This window comes from Cibotium barometz, chromosome 29 (assembly GCF_041138505.1).
Source record: "Cibotium barometz isolate CiBa-2024 chromosome 29, ASM4113850v1, whole genome shotgun sequence".
Classification (NCBI taxonomy): Eukaryota; Viridiplantae; Streptophyta; class Polypodiopsida; order Cyatheales; family Cibotiaceae; genus Cibotium; species Cibotium barometz.
In genome coordinates this window covers 4207006-4213319 of record NC_141074.1, presented here as the reverse complement: position 1 = coordinate 4213319, position 6314 = coordinate 4207006, and positions in this window count along the sequence as shown.

Below are 6314 nucleotides of genomic sequence, written 5' to 3'. Positions count from 1 at the left end.
ACTGATGGTGGCTAGGTTCTAGTGGATGCTTACAAAAATGATGGAAGTAAGAGGATTTAGTAGAGTCAAGGGGAAGTTATGAGGAAATCCATGAGGACACTGATGGTGGCTAGGTTCTAGTGGACAACTTTGCTATCTGGCCTAGAGGGTGCCATTCCTTGCCATATATGAATATGTTGACATCTATAGGGCATCCCCATGGCACCTTTAGATTGACCCCTTGTATGTGTTGAGACTCTCAATAGACAAAGACACTTTATTCTCACCACAATGCATAGCGTGTTTATCAGCCCTATATTATTTTTTCTTGTGTGGCTTTTGCATAGATTTATTTTTTTCCCCATGCTCGGACACTGAGAGGTTTTTTCTTGGAAAATGGAAATCCTCTTATCCCCAATATCACTTTACATTATATTTTGGTGTATATTCTAACAAAGTTGCAAGATAATCTAGGGTTTAGGAAAGGATATGGTTAGCATAACTCCATGTTTATACCACTTAAAAAGTAGGGGCCCTCCAGTTGTTCTTTGCCGAGCAGTTGATCGTCTCGATAGTCTAATAAGTGACTAGTTGGTACATACAACATTATATATCTTGTAAAGAGGGTTTACAAAGTCGTGCCCATGAGCACAAGACATGACCCTAAACTAGATGGTGCCGTATTCCAATTTACCCATACATATGCCCAAGTTATTATAGATCTCTTTTCTTATGAAAGTGCTTGCTTCTTATGGTGGTTGACGAGTCCCTCTTCCTCCAATGCATTACTAAAGATCTCTATAGCTACCCTAATGTTACATGTAATGTGGAAGTTTGTTTAAGAGACGTGAAAGTACACAATAGACAAGAGAGAGATAAGAGATGTGAAACCCTAATTCATTGTATACACTACCAATAGATGCTATATATATGATAATGATCATATGTATACACTAATATCCAATTTGGTATGTTGTATCAAAAAGGTTACTCTCAAGTTATCTCTTACATGTGCATGGTGCTAATGTACATGAAATACATGATAACTACTCTATCCTTTTGATTCACAACTTCTTTGGCAATCCACATCTACTTGAAGTCTTTCCAACTTTCCTACTCCTGGCTCTATATATTTGTCTCCAAATTTCCTAGTCTTACCTCTATATATTTGGCTCAAATGAATGATTTTGAGAATGGGATCTCATGCACATATATATACATAAGAACTCGATACGCCATGTAGGCTGAATCCCAACTACATCAGTTAGTGGGAGGTTCACACCATCATAGGCTACTTACATACGCTCCTCTTGTATGAACATGATGCTTCTACTTTCATCTCTTATAGTTGTGCACAATAATGTAGATGACCAAGTATACTTCTAATAAATCATATAACCAAGGGTGGTTGCTGGGGCTAACCTTGAATGCTTGGCTACATTTTCCCATAAGGTGTCTTCTCTTTCATGAACATCATCGTGTGTCATTCTAGATGTTGAGCTCTAATTGTATATGGCATCCATGGTTTCTTGGGTATATCCTTATGGATATGGCACATTGATTGATAATGTGATCTCCAATAATTATTTGCACGTGAGCTTTGACTTCAACAAATGATTAACTATATAGATGATATCTTCATGTTGTAGAACATTCTATAATAGATGCACAACATTGAGAGGACTTTGAACTATCTCCTTGGGGGTTGAGAGGGTTATTGGGAAAGTTTCAAGGTGGGCAATAAACAATATTCACATATATGTTGTAACTTTCCTTTCTTCCATTCATGAGTATTTGGCACATTGTAGAAATAAAGGCAGTAGCGTTTGTTGTGGATTAGAGCTTAGAAAGGAGAATACACAATCCAACAATAGTTGCAACTTGCATATTTATGAAGTTGATCATGGTATGTGGAAATAATGAGACATTATGTTGTGACATGAACTCCACCGGGGAGGTTAGCTCAAAAATATGTAAGGTTAGCACGTGAGTTCAATAGAAAGGGTTTTTTTCTCTTGTGGAGTTATAGAAAGTTTACATACATAAGGGGACTTTAACTAAAATGTGAAAATCTTGGTACCAAACAGGTACTTTTATTGTAAAAAGTGTTATAGAAGGAGTTTTTTTAAAATTAAAAAAATCCGTAAAAGTAGGGGTTTTTTTAATACCACTTGAATGCATGTGCTACATAGGGGGTTAATAGAGTGACTCCTCCCCCCCCTCCGAGGACATGAGCAACAACGTAGATTTATGAAGTTGATCCTTTACGTGATAATAATGAGGTTTTATGTTGCGACATGAACATAGGCCCAATGGATAAGGTGAATGATGCATGTCTAATTGTTGGCTAAGCCAACATTGCTTGATGATTGTTGCAAATTAGCCATCGAATTGGAGGATAACATGCTTGAGTTACCATAACCTAATTATGCTAAATCATAGGTATGTCGCATTTGTGAGACAAACAAGCATGACAACCTAGGAAAGACGATGACCTTAGATGAGTTAAGCAGTGTGCTTCTAGATAAGATAAAGCTAAAGGAGGTGAAGGATATGCCCATGAACCAACATCTGTATCCCCAATGAGAGTTAATATGGTGCTAAATATCCCCAATGAGAGTTAGTATGGTGCTAAATATCTCGACAAAATCACACGAGAATTAAGTGTCCTCAATCGATGCCTCACCCATTGATGTATTGCATGCATTAAATGCAACTTGGGAACCATGATATAAGTATGTGTAGGTACCCACATCAGAAAAAACAACTACAGGTATCTCAAGTACCTTAGTTTCCTTCTACACGGCAATACTTAGCTTTACCTATATAGCTTGGGCAAGGGCATGCTCTAGGGAAAAATTTCTCATATGTGCAAAACTAGGAAAGTACAATGTATAGAGTACCCAAAGTGCCTATATTGCCACCTGTCCTACCACCACAACCACCAGAACATTACATAATGTCAATTAAACATATGATCATTGAAAAGTTGCCATAAAAAGGGAATATGCACGGGAGTGTTGGCAAAGCATGGAGGAGTTCAATAACATTTGGGAGGTAGCCCCTGAGTTTTTCAAAATGTAAGGGAAAACACTAGTGCCAATGTTCCAGACTGCAATGAAATGGAAGGGCAAGGAAATTAATGCCACAATAAGGAGAGCCCCACAGCTACAATGCTATCACTACCAATGACCTCACCATGTGGCTGAGTGCCCTCACAAAGTCAATGTAATGATCTCACAAAATACTCAAGTCAGTACTACACACCTAAGATTGTGTTGTGTAAAATGTAGAGTTGACCATCTAATCAAGGAATCTCCTTATAGAGGAATTAGAGAGTCTTCACCAACAACCACTAATCCAACCACAGGACTCCAAATGATTGGGGTGCAATCAAGGCCTGTGGGGTTCACCTAAAAATATGTAAGTATACCATCAAGTGAAGGGATTATTAATAGGTAAATTTACAAAAATACAGTTACATAAGGGGTTTTTTAAATCACATTTGAAAAAAAAACCGTAAGTCCATAAAGCAAAAGGGTTCATTTTATTCAATAAAAATTCAAATACTCCTTCGACGCATGTCATAATGTGCACATAAAATATCATTGCCATTTTTTATCATAAATAATCGTCACGCGCCATCATGCGTCAATATTTCTCACACAAGCAAGAGCTACAATTGGGAGAAGATTGGGTGTCGTGTTCTTTGATAGGACGATAGAGATTCTCATCCAGAGTGTCCAAGATTTTGTACCTTTTCTAAAAAACTTACATGAGTTGAACTCGATGGATCATATGTTTCTTATTATGTTTTTGAAAGTTGACCTTGTGTTGATAGGTTAGTAAGTTAAATTAGAGTTTTGTATACCTTCGAACATTTTTTAAGTGTATTCTCTTGATGTTGCAAGCAATATTTCCTCATAGAGTACACTCACTATCAAGAAAAAAATATTATTAACTTAAATAATTTCTTTTACATAATAGAACTAGAAAGATGCAGGAAAGAACATCAAAGCCACACATTATGACAAATTATAACGAGTGAATAGGTATTAAGCATGGTTGTTTTTAATTTTTACTAAACATGAGTCAATATTTTAAGTTGAGAATTTGGTCTATAGCTAGATTGAAGAATGTAGATGAGATGCTCATGATATTGCAAATTTAATGCCATGTTTGTTGTAGGATCAAAGAATTAAAAGAGGATAATTATTTTATGATAATGTGCCAAGTTTGCTTTACGCGAGAAGAGGACATTGATGCGTAGGAAAGTTTGCTTTACGAGAAGGACATTGTGCGTAGGAAAGCTCAAATTCAAGCTATGCAAGGGCAGCTACAAAACAACAAGAGACAACTCGTAGAAGCGTATGTGACGTTCAAAAAATGAACTCAAAATTCAACAAAGATGGCTTGATATGATCCATGAGAGTCTAACCCTTACCAAGGGAAAAGTAGAGTTCTATGATAAAAGGCTCTTGGAGCTAGAATCGCAAGCCTCACCCTCTAAGTAGACAAAAACAAAGGGAATAATAAATAAGTTCCATGCTCAATAAGTCATTCAATCGACATTGCTGCTACATACATGTATAGGGAAAAAAACACAATTGCTCTAACATGAGCCATACTTAAATCTTAGACAAAGAATACAACATGTGATATTAGAACATTGTTAAGACCTCCTACAATACTGCTTAAACAAGCAGGGTGGACAATGCCCCTTTCGAATGATAGCTTCTAAGGCCTTTCCACACATTCAAGCCAAAGAAAACTCCGCTTTTACAAGAGAAGGATACCAAGAAGATCGAGGTCTCCCCCTCCACTATAACCACCTACTCGCGGAAAAACCACTCCTAACTTGACATGACCAACATTCTACATGTCATATAACAATGCCCCATATCTCTATTTGTAAGTCCATTTCCTAAACCTGGCACCCAAGGGTGCAATAAACATGAGTTTGAATGAATAAGGCCACTTAACTTGACAATGTCAAGCCAGCCAAGAGAAAACAACAACGCAAGCTTAGACAAAAAATACAACCTGTGATATTAGGCCATTGTTATGACCTCCCACATTACTGCTTAGACAAGCAGGGTGGACAATGCCCCTTTTTGATGATAGCTTTTCCACATGCTCCCCACTATTAAAGTGAAAGGCACCTCCTCTTTTACAAGAGATGTATAGTGAGAAGATCAAGGGCAACCCTCCACTATAACCACCTACTCTCGGATAACCACTCCTAACCTGATATAAGCAACTTTCTAGATGGGATATAACAATGATCCATATCTCTATGCATAAACCATAGCGTATTCATAGTCTAAACCATACGCCATGCATAGCCTATGCATACGGCCTATGCACACAGCCTATGCGTAAGGCCTACGCATACAGCTTATGCACTGGCGTATACATAGGCCATATGCATTGGCCGTATGCATACATCATATGCATAGGTCGTATGCATAGGAGATAAAGTATGTAGCCCTCTTATGCATAGGCCATACGTATAGGCCATATGTCGTATGCATAGGCCTTATGCATAGGCCTTATGCATACGTCCTATGCATACGCCCTATGCATTGGTCGTATGCATACGGCCTATGGGTACGCCGTATGCAAGGCCACATGCATAGCCTTATGCATACGGCCTATGCACACGGCATAGGCCTTATGCATAGGCCATATGCCGTATGCATATGCCATATGTAGAGGCCTTATGCATAGGCCATATGCATAGCCATATACATAGCCTTGTGCATACAGCCTATAGGCTCTTGACCTAAACCTAATCCCCGGCACTAAATGGTGCAAAAACACAAAGAGAAGAAGCATAAACAAAGAGGTCTTACCTCTGGGCTTACCTCTCCAATCTTGTGAAATGAAATAAAGCCAAGCTAACAAGATTAGAGAGAAGGAAATAAAATAAAGCATCATTGGCTGAAGCTTAATGGGAAGAAAAAAGGGCATTTGTAGGAAAGGAGGAGAATAAGGAGGAGCTTGACTTGAGGAAGGTTTTCAACCATTTTAAAACCTTTTATGTCAATAAAAGGAAGGTGGTTCATATAAGGGTCGATGCTTGAAAGGGTGAACAAACAGAGGTCTCAAATGATGGACCTGCAGAGGTCAAGGGAGGTCTCAAATGATGGACTTGCAGAGGTCAAGGGAGGTCTCAAATGATGGACCTAGAGAGGTCAAGGGAGGTCTCAAATGATGGACCTGTGGACGTGAAGGAGGTAGATATTGTAGAGAGCATGGTGAAGAACTCAAACTAATCGTCATCACCCATGGACCTAACCCTAGAGGAGGAGGAGGCATTGATTACTCTTTGA